Source organism: Pseudochaenichthys georgianus, chromosome 23 (genome assembly GCF_902827115.2).
Source record: "Pseudochaenichthys georgianus chromosome 23, fPseGeo1.2, whole genome shotgun sequence".
NCBI lineage: Eukaryota > Metazoa > Chordata > Actinopteri > Perciformes > Channichthyidae > Pseudochaenichthys > Pseudochaenichthys georgianus.
In genome coordinates, this window is record NC_047525.1 from 9,112,298 (window position 1) to 9,125,039 (window position 12,742).

The 12,742-nt window shown below is 39.7% G+C and overlaps 1 protein-coding gene across 1 annotated transcript in view; it reads left to right on the top strand.

Annotated features, from left to right (window-relative positions):
* The window catches only part of snd1 (staphylococcal nuclease and tudor domain containing 1), a 218,060-nt gene that overhangs the window by 55,050 nt on the left and 150,268 nt on the right, over positions 1-12,742 (top strand). The gene's annotated exons all lie outside the window — the stretch shown is intronic.

Below are 12,742 nucleotides of genomic sequence, written 5' to 3' on the forward strand. Positions count from 1 at the left end.
AGCTGCGACAAGCCTGTTTATCTCTGCTGTGCAACTCTGTCTCCTCATCCATGAACTCACGAGTGTAGCGCAAGCTAAAAGGGACGTTTGATTGACTTTTTCTGTACTCCAGTTAAAGTACTGTAAAAAACGAGATCATTTCATGCTTAGTAACTGTAATGTGATTACTGCTGTTATCACCAGGCAGTAATGGGTTACTTTTCTGTGTTACAGACACATGTTTTCATTACAGTAGCTCGTTCAACTCTCAGCAGGCAGGACTTGCTGGTCGAAGGTGAAAGCTGATGCACAGACCTCAGACCCCCCTCTTTAAATAAACTCCAGGGTCTACGTGATGTGTGTCTCCTTTGACCTCACCTTCCCTTCTCTGGCTCTCTGCCAGGTTAAAAAAGACTCATGCTCTGCTCTCCACGTCTTTTCTGTTTTACCGTAGCGGTCATCTTCATTAGGAACTGGCCTCCGTGTCTAGGTAAAGAGTGATTTAAACTCCAGACGATGGGCAGCTACTATCAGATCAAATGCTGTTTCAGCTTGGTAAAAACAGGTAGTATTTTTGTTATCTTAGGGAAAGTGTCCCTGTCTCAGGTGAAAGTGAATGTGTACCGCTTGGCTTTGTTCAACAGTTTATCATTCTTAACTGTGTTTGTCTTTGCTAGTCTCCTACCTGATGAGCACATTATGAATCGTAAAGAAAATGAGCTGCTACCATCAGTTGATTAATCGTTCAGTCAGTTCAATACATCACAATGGGTTATTAGATATTATAATAAGCATTTACCGCTATTTTGTGACCAGACAAATCGATTATCTTTGACATAATTAGCTGATTAACAGATATAACATCCAAGAACAGGCGTCTTCCTTTAGCATCACTCTTGTAGCATGAGACAATAACAGTAGCTGAGGGGTAAGATGCAGATGGGATGAAATACACACTGTTTGATAGCAGGTCTAGTCATTTATTCTTCGCTCCTCGACTGCTTTGACAGTTTGCACTAGCAATAAAAACACTGAGACTGTATCTTTGGCAGCCAACAATGATTTGCACATCCTTTCAGATCATGGCAATGGTGAGAATGTTTATCCCCTTCCACAACGGATGACACCCTTTGTTATAGTCGCCATAAAATCCGTTTCCATCCATCTCCATTTCAGCCCGAGCCATACTGTTCCTCTCCATTTCCAGCAGGACAAACACCATACATTCCACACAAACACTCAGATTCAGTTTAATTATGCGTGGCTGAATTGTCCATTCATTAATTTTTTTATTTGCTTCCGATTGTCTTTGCCGTCCGCTGATGATTTTTGCGTAATTGCATCCCTTTTGTTCACTGCCTGCTACAAGATGTATTGACACGACCCGAGACTGCAATATGGGACCATGCAATATTCTTCAAATGCTTGGTTGAAATGTCAGGTGTGTGTGTGAGCTGGCGTTTACTTTTGGAAGGGTTTTATTTAATCAAAGGTTATTAGAAAATGATAAGAAGCACATTAGAGCTGATGGCCTCGGAGCGTATTTGATTAAGGTCGTCGCCCAGAAGAAAATATTCATCTGCTGAAAATGAGAAGACATATCTCGTCTTTTAATAAACACATTAGGCTGGATTAGCCCTGATTGATACACCTTATCCACTATATGTTCTGTATGCTTAACCTCTATTCCCTTTAGAGTCCTTTATATCACAGGAAGGTGTGTAGGTGCTTTTATGTCGCCTCATTGTCATTCTTCTTTCAGATATGGGATGTTTACGAGATAAAATATTATATCTGGCGGGTCATAGCCTCTCTGTTTCGATGCATGTATGTTGCACGGTTTTCTTTATCTGATGAAAGCCTTTAACCATAAACAACATAAAATGATTCCTGTAGGCACAACATCGCCTTATTATCTCCAGCACCTCTAATCTCCAAGGGCTTCCTATATCCTTTCACTTCCTCTTTCCTGTCAAAGTTATCTTTTCGTGTTTTATTCACCTATCTGCTCCGAGAGCTGTGTTTGAAATGACACGTACATGATAAATCGGCTGCTTCAAGCCTCTGTATATCTGTGTATGAAACAGCAGAAGCCCCCTTTGACCTTTTCCCTTCAAACCCTCTTGTAGCTTTGACGGATAATGAGGTGTGTTGAGAGCAGATCCGGTTATACATCTTTCAGATTTGCTCAATATTTTAAAAGTCAATCGGCCAATCTTTATAGAAGCGGCATTTCTGTTTGGATATAATTAAATATGTCTAATTGAATACCAAATGTTGAAATCCTTGTAAATGTTGAATCGATAATGCAAACTCAAATCTATAATGCATTGTAAGCCCTCATAATGTTTTATAACCAGAGTCTAAGGCTATGACTTTAATATTTTAGATCAAATATCACAGTAGGTTATGATTGCACCATTCATTTTGTAACAAAGGTCATAAGCTGAGCCCCGTGCTTGATAATTGTACATTTCTCTCAGTAAACATTGACTACAGTCAAATGGAGAATATATTCAAACGGTGTCAAAAGAAGTCCTGCATTACTCATCGGTTTCATTAGCCTCGGTTTCTTTATACTGTATTCATCACAGCCACATTTTTTATTCTTTAACAATGTCGTGGGAGGCCACTGAAGAACAAACTGTTTACAGTAGAGCTGCAAATGAAAGGCAGTAAAAATATGTAATGCAGCAAGTCAAAATTATAATACCAAACACGCACCACATGCATCTTTTAATCTGATCCACCTGCTTGTTTAGCCAGCGGCGTCTTTTCTCCTTCTTTCAAACATATTATTTGTCCTGATTTGATACGGAACCCCCATTAATTGCTTTTCTTCCTCAGTGAGGAACCTCAAAGCCTCCCCTTCCTGCTCCTGACTTTTTACTTGATGGATAAAGACATTGGTTAGGAAAAAAAAAGAGGGGTGAGGAAACAAAGGGTAGCATGAGAAGCCTTTGCTTCAAAGTGGGCCGGAGGTGTTCTCCAGGACTTGAAGGGAAGTTCCCTTTCCTCTCCTCCCACATCACCTCACCTTTCTTCTCCTCGCTCGCTGGCCCGTGCGGTGGCACTTCCGTATGCAAGTTTGATAAAGGGTAAGGGAGTCATCCTGCTTCCTTGGAGCAAAGGGATTTAAGAATGACTTGAAAGGGGGGCTAGAAGACTGATAAAAGGAGGAGGAGGTGAAGCAAGAGCTGTGGAGGCAGAAAGGACAGGACAGGGGAGGGTAAAAGGGAAGACAAAAAAAGTCCAATCGATGTGGACATAGAGGCCCGTTGAAGCAGTGAAAAGTCCATAAAAGTGTACTAGCTTCAACAGAGTTTCCGATGGAGGCCACAGCAGGTGGAGCGTACTTTTACATTTGCTCACAGAGGTGTGTTGAGCAGCAGTCTGTCGGAAAGATGAAACACCCATCGCTCGGACACAAAGATTTACAGTGTCAGCAAGAAGCCTTAGCCCCCTCGGTGTGTGGCTCAGTGCCGTTTGTCAGATTTTCTGTGATATGTGTGTGCGGCAAGTACACCTCCTGCACTGAGTGACTGCTGGAGAGGCTTGAGAGGTGGCGCAGGACATTTTTAGACTTGTTCTCTGAAAATATGTCAGTGCAAGAAAAAGTTTAGCATAGTAGCAAGTGAGTCAGGAAAAGCCTGGAAATAAAATCTTATTGTGCTCCGCAATGACCCGTGTCCTTGAGTGTGACGGCGGCTCTGCATCTCATTGAGATTCACAGTTATTAAACACTGAGGTCTTTGTTTTTTCGCCTTCAGACACATTTTATGTCCCGCCAGATAATAAAGTTGCTGGTGAAGAGGGAAATAACTTGTTTTAATTAAACTTAATTGGCATTTTTACCTTCATCATAAGCTAATCTTATAAATTATCCACCAGAGCTAATGCTCACGTTTAACCTACAACTAACTTTAATAAATATCAAATCGAGTTTGATGTGCATAATGAATAATTAAATGTGAATTTCATTAAAGAAGCTTCTGTCTAGTGAAGGTGACATCTGATAGGTGCTCCAGTGTAATGGACAAACCTGTCACAGGCCTTATCATCATAAATGTCTTATTTTGTGAGTGCGTAACCTAAATATATTAATTTTATTATGATATAAGACAGAAACAATTATAAATCTTCATATTTGAGAGGCTATGTGTTGCCCTTCCTGCATAAAAACAAGTTATAAGACGAATTGAATATCATTATAGTCGGCCATTGGTTCTCCGTAGTTTTACTTATGGATGCAGCTCTAATTTGCTATGCTTCCATCTAGTGAAGGTGACGTTTGATATGTGCTTTAGTGATAGGCAATCCTGTCCCAGGCCTTGTTTAAGCCCACACCTCATTATTTGGGTTCCATTAGACCAGGGGTGTTCAAACATTTTTGAGGTATATAGCCTCATAAATTCAGTTATAAGTAAGCCAAATCAGTCAAATGTAGGTAAATGATGATGTGAGTGTTGGCAGCTCATCCCTTAAAACAAAAGCCTCAGATTGATTATAATAAGGAGAAATAGGAAGGGTGTATTTCAAGCTTGTTAGGTAAATAACTCATTGGGCTTTTTTCTTATCAACTAAGATATGTTGGAAAATGTTTCCAACTTTTAATTGACTGAATTTATTTGAAAAGTGGTGCTATTAACTAGGGGTGTAACGGTTCACAAACATTTCGGTTCGGTCCATACCTCGGTTTTTAGGTCACGGTTCGGTACGTTTTCGGTACATCAGAAAAATTATCACAAAAAATAAAATATATATATATATATTTTTTTTTAATTATTATTAAACTGAATAATGTATTCACTCAAATAAATACAAAATAAAATAAACATTAAGGTGCAGCATTTCGATGAACTGAAATAATCTGTATTTGAACTGTACTGTACTAGTACATAAGCAGCCAGTTTGACATTAGGACTTGCTTGTCATTGTATTTTCATGTTTTTTTTAAGAAAAATGAACCTGTCCACATTGCTTGCCGAAAGGGCAGATCTACTGGCACTAACAATGTCTCTTGCTGTGGAGAACACCCTCTCGCTAGGGACAGAGGTAGCAGATACAGCCAGGTAGCGCTTTGCTAGCAGGCCAACATAAGGATATTTGGCGTAACGTAACTGCGTAACCAAAATGTTCCCAAACCGGAGACTTCAATGATACTGGAGGATTTTCGAGCTCAACTTTATCTGCGTTCGCCATTTCGACAGTTCCTCAAATTACTGACTACATTTGAACGCATCCCTGTGACCAGCTCTCATAGTATGCCTCTCGTCCAATGAAATGACTTGGTCGCTCTATGGCACGTTGAACACAATGTGAGCAAATTACACTGAACGCTGCGACGCAGCACCTGAGATTACTTCCAAAAAGTTGTTCATGTTCTCAATTTTTTACATTTAACGTTATATTCGTTCGGTACACACGTGTACCCAGCCGAATACGTATACCGTTACACCCCTACTATTAACACATGAATACTACTGTGTGATATATTTTTATAGTTAAGAAGTACAATATAAGACGAGCACAAGTTTCATTTGTGGGCCACATTCAATTATACTTTTTTAATTTGCTGAGGGCCGATTCAAAATGGGCCGCATTTGGCCCCCGGGCCGTAGTTTGGACAACCCTGCATGAGACCATTCCAGTGGGTAGTCTTTGATTGAAAGTGTGTAAAAATATGCAGCAAAAATATAAAACAACAATAATGCTTTATTATTAGAAACCAAATATTGCATATATAGTTTTTTTTTTAAAACGTTCCTTGGCACAGATCTGGAGGAAAGGACGTAGCTTTGCAGAAGCCCAGTCCGAGGTAATGAGGCCCCACGTTAGAGCTGGAGTTAGATAATGGTGAGACGGAGCGATGGATCGAGAGAGACATAATCAAACAATCCTAGGGTTTTCACTAACCGCATGTTCCCTCCGCCTGCCTCCCATTCACCCGCTCTAACCTCCATGTGTTGCCAAGCTGCATCTTTCACCCGCTGCTGAACTGTTCTGTTGGTAGTGACTCTACCCAGGGAGGGGGAGATGCTTATTATTAGGGCTGCAATTAACTACTTTATTTAATATCCATTAATCTGCCCATTATTCTGCAGATTAATGGTTGGAAAACGTCCATCCCAATGCTCAAAATCAAAGTTTATTTATTTATATATAGCCCAATATCATAACATATGTTTACAGATTAATAGGCATAGATGAAAGTGTAAAAGATAATTAAGATAAGAAAAGTATAAAAGACATGATAAAACGTGAAATACATATCAAGATAAGATGAGATAACATCTTCAAAAAGACAAAAGACTATAAAAACAATAAATGTAGGACAAACATAGGGTAATCTTAAACCAGCTCTAAAGAGATTTCAGAATGTCCTAAAATGTCTTATTTTGTGAGTCTGCAACCTAAATATAACAATTTTATTATGATATAAAACAGAATAGCAAGTCTAAGTCCATATTTGAGAGGCTGAAAACAGATTATTTGTTGCTGTTCCTGCATAACAATGACTCGTGAGATTAATCAATAGTTCAAATGGTTGGCCGTTCGTTGTCAGTAGTTGTACTTATGAATGCAGCTCTAATTTCTTTAAGCCAGGAAGGACTGGGAGGATTAATAAGACGGCAAACCAACCTAAATGGAGTGATAGTCATATGGTTGATGGATGAAAGAAAGTATTAGAGCTAAAATCACACACAAACGTGCACACACTCGCACCCCTCCCCCGGCTTTTAGGTCTTTGTTTGTTCGCCTGTCGCTGTGCTAATTATGTCCTGTCAACAGCTTGTCAAGAATCAAAAATTAGAAACGTTAATAACATTAAAAGGAAAGACACTAATGGAATTCACACCGAGTGTGTCCTGCAAGCATCCGCTCCTACCTGAGCCGGAGCCCAAAGCGCCTGGCAGGTTATGAGCTAAAAGTCAGGGGCCAATCAATATGCACATTATTAGTATGGGAATTTGCGACGTGATGCATGTTTGTATAAATTGCAGTGATGACACTAATGCACGGAGGACACACTTCTCCCCGCAGACTTGTTTCTACAAGATGAAGCTCATTATCTCGGCCTGGTTAGCAGAGGAGGGGAGGTCGACTCAATCATGTTCCTTCTGCATGTTGGGTCAACTGAAAACACACTCACTTACAGCCTACAAAGATATAGAAGAAGCTACACGCCACAAATGAATGCATAGGTATGTTCAGATTCAGAACTAGAATGATACAGAATCCAGCCTGAATGCATCACATGTACTGTATTTGCAGTAATGGATTACTCTTAAAAGTATTCTACTTAAATGATGATGCAGTTAGATTGTAAACAGTGGTTCAGAGGTGAGAAGTAACTTCACTCAAGTACTGTACTTAAGTACAATTTTAAGGTATTTTTTTACCTTACTTGAGTATTTTCAATTCATGCTACTTTATACTCCACTCTATTTGAAAGGGAAATAATGTAATTTTACTCTACTACATTTATTTAACGGCTTTAGCTACGTTTAACAAAATGCATCTCTAAATTAAACTACTGGACTCACTCTTTAAGTCACAAAATAGTTACATTATTTAAATATCTTACAAAAAGTCATTCAGAACTTTGTTTGTCTCCAACAGTAACATGCTACTTGAAGCAGCAATATTATCTCGAAATGTCACATATATAAATATAATGATATACACACATAAAGGCAATTTTCCGGCACTATGATTACTTTGACTTTTGATACTTAAAGTTCTTTTTGCTGATAATACTTTTGTACTTTTACTGAAGTAAGATTTAGAATGCAGGACTTTTACTTGTAATTGAGTATATTGACAATAATATATTGGTAGTTTTAATCAAGCAAAGCATCTGAATGCTTCTTCCACAATTGCAGGGGTGGAAAGTAACTAATTACTATTCAAGACTGTAATAAGTACATAACCCTAATCTAAAGTATTTTAGTATTTTCAATAAATGTAACTCTTACCTCACCTCTTTTCTGAGTTAAGTATCATATTTTGACTACATTTATTTCAGAGCTTTAGTGACGAGCTACTTTGCAGATTATTAAAACATTATATAAGGTGAAATTAAGTGAAGATGTAATAATATAGATTAATCTACCCAGCCAGCAGTATAATTAAAATAAGCCCCACCCTCAGCAGCTGCATTATCGTAACATTACTTAATGTTAATTAATCCAGTGATATTATATGCGATACATTCAGAAAACTTCACTTCTGTCTCCCAAACCCGACACACTCTTTTTAATTAAGAAATGTAATATCCACGTCTCACACACACCAAGCGATTGATGTGAGGCGAGTGTGAGGAACAGCACGTGGGACATTCTGTACAACAGCACCCTGTGTGTGTTTGCTTATGTGTGTAGTGTGATGTCAGTAGTGATCAGCGTATGTCTTGTTTGTCTCTGAGATCAGATAAGATGGATATCCTGGAGTTTGACCCAGATGCTTATCTTGGTGTCAGGCGTGAGTTATGTATCATGGTGCAGGTTCAAATTGGCTGTGCTAAGTGACTGTAAATGCTGCAGGGAGGAGGAGGTGTGTGTGTGTGTGTGTGTGTGTGTGTGTGTGTGTGTGTGTGTGTGTGTGTGTGTGTGTGTGTGTGTGTGTGTGTGTGTGTGTGTGTGTGTGTGTGTGTGTGTGTGTGTGTGTGTGTGTGTGTGTGTGTGTGTGTGTGTGTGTGTGTGTGTGTGTGTGTGTGTGTGTGTGTGTGTGTGTGTGTGTGTGTGTGTGTGTGTGTGTGTGTGTGTGTGTGTGTGTGTGTGTGTGTGTGTGTGTGTGTGTGTGTGTGTGTGTGTGTGTGTGTGTGTGTGTGTGTGTGTGTGTTAGGGTGAAGACTTGGTTAGGATTAAGGGTTAGGCATGTTATGGTTAGGATAAGTCTCCAGGAAATGCATGTAAGTCAATGTAATGTCCCCTGAAGTGATACGTGGTGTGTGTGTGTCGCAGGATATTGAGTGCTGTAGGAGAAGCAGTAGATCATTTTAGAACGGCATGCCTGTGCGCCTTTAACTGCAGACCCATTTCTTAGACTTATTTTATTGGACTTGTACAGGATTATTACGTTAATATTTGACCCATTTAAAACCCCATTGTCAGTTAATAATCCTATTACTCTTTCTGTGTGTATTAAGGTTTTTTTTTAAGGATGTTTTTGTCTTTTTAAGAGAGCTGGATTAAGAATTGTTGGCTGAAAAGCTCTTTTTAGTCATTGTCCTATATGTGAGCACGACTTCTCAGGGCATTACAATCCCAAGTAGTGGGCTGCATCCACATGGTTCACTGCACGTATTGTAAGTTGCTTTGGATGAAAGCATGAGCTAAATAAATGTAATATTTTCTGTGGATTATTTTGGAGTAGCTCCGGCCAACCCATCTCCCCCTTCATACACCAGTTTTTGTTTGCAGTATTTACCCTCCCACTGTCCTCTCTTGTATTCGTGTCCTCCTTTTATTCTGCACCCATCTCCCCCCCTCTTCTCTACTCTGGCACTGTTGTAGCCAGTGTCCCACATGAAAGTCCTATCCTGGTCCTTTTCTGTAAATACTCTGTGAGGATGTTTGCCATCAGTGTGTCTCTGCTCTCCAGGAAGATTTTTATTATGATTCTATTTGATTTATATGTTACTTAGGATACAGTAGGATAGTAAATAGATTAACAAAGAAAAACCCATGATCTGATCAAAATAGCAAGCTAATACATTTACATTTTCTGTTTGTATTTGTCTGTAACATTTCTAAAGAATAAGTTGCTTTTCATTTGAAGCGATTGCAGAATGAAATTGATTTGAGCACCACATATTCATCTAATTCTAATTGTATAAGGTTTAACAATTATATAAGGTACTATAACATTTTACAGGCACTATTTAGCTATACTTGCATACAGGATATCTCTTGTTTGGAGAGTTTTCTTAAAAATATCAAGGACAGACATCCACATTTTTAGATATATATATATATCTGCTCCAAACTAAATTCATGCTTTTCCATTTTTCCATTTGACATCTGAAAAAAAGTAGTAACTAAGGGTGCGTTCACACCTGCCTTGTATAGTCCGGTTGAATCGAACCCTGGTGCGTTTAGCCGCTTGGTGCGGTTCATTTGGGTCGGTGTGAACACAGTCTGAGACCTCTTAAGTGAACTAAACAACCGGACTCTGGTCTGCTAAAATAGGTGGTCTCGGAGCGCTTGCTTGCGAACTCTGGAGCGGTTCATTGCTGGTGTGAACGCAGTCCGCACCAAAACATAGGAAGCGCAGTATTTATGTGTCACAAGAACGCGGATATCTTCAAAAATCTTTAGCGAAAGAGTCTTTCAACACATCTGCGGTTGTTTAGTTAAAGAGTAAAGCAGAATTAAGTGTTGAACAGTGTCGTGTAAAGTCAGAATTCTCCGTCAGCTACATAAAAGTAAGAACACCTGTCGTCGGTGAAACACCCCTCCTCTGCAGAACGTCTCTCATGGATAAGCAGGAAAAGAACACCGACAGGCTGATCAGGAGCCCGACGTGAAGCGGAGGGATCTAGATCGGCATGAAGGTGTTCTTTTCCCCATAATGACCGCGCTGCTGCACATTATGCCGCTTATTACATGGCCACATTCCCAACAAAGTAACGACATGACTCCCAATATTAATTGAAATGCTTTTGTGGATTTAGAAAATTATTTTATTGATTTAAAAAATAGTTGTATGTATTTAAATGTACATGCATCCGCTAAGAAAAATAGTCCGTTGTTACTGTTTGAACTAAAGTAGCAACGGCAGGAACTGCTTCGATAGCGTTTTTGAGGAGCTTTTTGATTACAGATTTGAAAATCGTTGCTTGCTTTAAAAGTAGCACAATTCATTATGTCAAACCTTGGGAAGTATCTAGATATCCCTGCCCTGATGCCAAAGTAACTGGCAACTGAATATGTGTCGCCGTCTGACCTATGTCTGGACCGCTGCGTAAAAAGGAGGGTTTCTGCCCGTTACTTCTCCGCTGTTTTCTTGTCAGTTAGTTTCAGCCAAACTGTATACAGTTAAATCGAACGGACCGATGCTCCATGGCGGAGGCTCCGCTAGAAATGGCCGGGATTTGTGTTTGTACCCCCTTAATGTCTGACCAATGGTTGAACAGCATTTCCGTGCACATGACTTGTGTTTAAAGTTTATAGTCCCTTTGAGTTTTTGCCAGTGTGAACGCAAACCGAACCTTCTGAAAAATGAAACAATGTAACAAACTGTGGTCTGGTGCGTACCAGAGAGCGGACTATTAGGTGTGAACACACCCTCAATGTCACCACTGACTCACAAATGATCTTTATTAGATAATTTGTAGCACTATCTCCTCGAGTGCGGTGCAATCTCGCACCTGATTGTATGACTAGAAAAGTCCACTGTGTGCCTGTTCATTTTGGAGTCATTTAAGACACAATCAATCTTTAAAATGTCTGTTTATCAGAATATCCCTGGAGCAGAGGTCGCGTTAACCGAATATCTTCGGTCTATGACGATTTTTTTTTTTACAATGACGGAAAAATCTGAAAGCCGTCCGTCATTGTGACAGATTAGAACAAACCCAGAACAGCGCCACAGTTTCCCTGCAGCGAGGCTCCGGTGTTATGCCGTGTTATGCATGCCCGCCCAAAAGGAAATTATATCGTTTCCAAACCTAACTTTGCCGAAGAGATCATTGAAATGTCTGAGTATTTGCTTTACGCTGTGCACGCTCCCGCGAGGTGCAGTAGGCATGCATAACACAGCGCTAACAGTCCCCGTTGACAGTTCACAAGCGTGATCTGTCCCCCCCCCCCCCCCCCCCCCCCGGCAGAGTTGTGTCGGCCGACGGGTAATAATGGATTTTGACGGAAATGTTACGATCCTCTCCGTCAAACGGGCAAGGAAAAAGTCTAGCGCAACCTCTGCCCTGGAGTGAGAATAATATAGTGGAAATCTCAAATGTGTATATGTATTTGGTTTTAAAGCACCCTGCTGTGTACTAGGAAGACATTAATGTCCCACTAATGGTTGACTGTAAAGTTCTTCATGAGTCTTTGCTGCTGACTGTCCTGTGTCCTCATGTTGCCTTTGCTGGGTCATCCTCCTGCTCTGAATACGCTGATGTCTTTTGTTCTTGTTTTCATTAAAGGACAGAGGTTTCTGTAGGGAGCAAACGTTACTCAACAAAAAGCTAGTGGGCTCCAGGGTAAGGGGTTAGACAACAATTCTTCCCTTCAAGAATTTGGAGTTCAGTAAAATAAATAAATAACACTAAATAGATTAAAATACATACAAATAAGAGGTTCTTCTACCTAGTTATAAAACGAGATAGAAAATACACATTTGCCATTTAGTTGGCATACTTGTTAGAAGTGGCCCTGACAGTGAACCTCTTCAAGAATTTTTCATTTCCAATTCATAAAAAATAATGTCAATATTCATGTATAGAATAAAAAGCCATCAGCTAGGACATACATATTCTTTAGTAAGATTAGCTGACTTAATAAAAGGATACTCATAATAATGTTGCATTTTAATTCAGTAATAAAGAAGAATAATACAAACATGTTTCAAAGTCAGCCAAGGTTAAGACGCACCTAGTACAGAGTGTCCTAGATATGTGTCACTGTGTAGAACACTTCAACATCAACGCTCTGTGCACAGTAAGTAATGTCATCTTCCAATCTAAGAAACGCATGATCACGTACTCTCTTAAGCTCTCTGAATAAGTCTCTCGGGCAAAACATCTGGGAAACACTTT